Source organism: Meles meles, chromosome 2 (assembly GCF_922984935.1).
Source record: "Meles meles chromosome 2, mMelMel3.1 paternal haplotype, whole genome shotgun sequence".
Taxonomy (NCBI): Eukaryota; Metazoa; Chordata; class Mammalia; order Carnivora; family Mustelidae; genus Meles; species Meles meles.
Genome location: NC_060067.1, coordinates 4,983,087 through 4,984,888, shown reverse-complemented (window position 1 = coordinate 4,984,888; position 1,802 = coordinate 4,983,087).

Sequence of the window (1,802 nt, the reverse complement as noted above, 5' to 3'; positions counted from 1 at the left end):
GGGCTGCTTCCATAATTTGGCTATTGCAAATAATGCTGCTATACACTGGGCACATGTATCCCTTCAAATTAGTGTTTTTGAATTCTCTGGGTAAATTCTCTGGGTAAGGATTGCAATTGCCGGAACATAGGGTAGTTCTATTCTTTACCTTTTCAGGTAACTCCGTACTATTTTCCACACTGTCTTGCACCAGTTTGCATTCTCACCAACAGTGCATGAGGGCTCCCCTTCCTCCACATCCTTGCCAATACCTATTGTTTCTTGTGTTGTTGAATTTAGCCACTATGGCATGTGTGAGGCAATAACTCATAGTGGTTTTGATTTGCATTTCCCTGATGATGAGTCATGTTGAGCATTTTCTCACATGTCTCTTGGCTATCTGTATGTCTTTTTTTGGAAAAATGTCTGTTCATGTCTTCTGCCCATTCTTTAATTGGATTATTGGTTTTGGGGTGTTGAGTTGTGTAAATTCTTTATATATTTTGTATATTAACCCTTTATTGGATATGTCATTTGCAAATATCTTCTCCCATCTGTAGGCTACCTTTGAGTTTTGTTGATTGTTTCCTCTGCTATGCAGACCTATTTTATTTTTATGAAGTCCCAATAGTTTGTTTTTGCTTTTGTTTCCTTTGCCTCAAGAGACCTAACTAGAATAAAGTTGCTAGGCTGACATCAGAGAAGTCACTGCCTTGCTCTCTTCTAGTGTTTTGGTGGATTCAGGTCTCACATTTAGGTCTTTAATCCATTTTGAATTTATTTTTGTATATGGTTTAAGAAAGTGGTTCAATTTCATTCTTTTGCATATAGCTGTCCAGTTTTCCCAACACCATTTGTTGAAGGGGCTGTCTTTTTCCCACTGGATATTCTTTCCTGCTTTGTCAAAGATTAATTGACCTTATATTTATTTTGGGACTCTCTATTCTGTTCCATTAATCTATGTGTCTATTTTTGTGCATATTGTTTTGATTACTACAGCTTTATAATATAAGTTGAAGTCCAGATGAGATCAGTCCTCTAGCTTTGCTTTGCTTTTTCATGATTGCTTTAGCTATTCTGGGTCTTTTGTGCTGACCTTATATTATTAACACATTTTCTTGTCATTAAATATAATCCTAGGGGCGCCTGGATGGCTCAGCGGGTTAAAGCCTCTGCCTTCAGCTCAGGTCATGATCCCAGGATCCTGGGATCCAGCCCCGTGTCGGGCTCTCTGCTTGGCTGGGAGCCTGCTTCCTTCTCTCTCTCTCTGCCTGCCTCTCTGCCTACTTGTAATCTCTATCTGTCAAATAAATAAATCTTTAAAAAATATATATATATATCCTAGAACATGGTTTTCAACCCCATTAGGCCCAATACTCCCTTCTATTAGCAAATCTTTTATAATGCCTTCCTTATTATCCTGAGATGAAATGCATAGTTAATAAATAAGTTTAATTTTTAAACAAGTGTTTAAAAGCAATACAATTCACCAGCCATAAAATATAGGATAATAAAAGCCAAGCAATTTATAATGAAATAATATGACAAAGCGCTCAAACATGACTTCATTAGAAGGCAGAATGGAGAAGCTAGATGCTTGTACCTATATGTAGCTTTAATTCAAATGTCATGGCCAAAAAAGCAGACTGATATTCAGATGTGTTGATTTGTCATAGGAGTAACACTGTTGAGTGACAGGATTTTCCCCAAATGATGAAATGTCCTTGGTAAAACTCCAAGGAGAACAACGTTCATTTTTTTCCCTCCGTTTACATAAAAGCTGGATTCCTAGAAAATTCATATGATTCGTGGGGGGGAAAAAT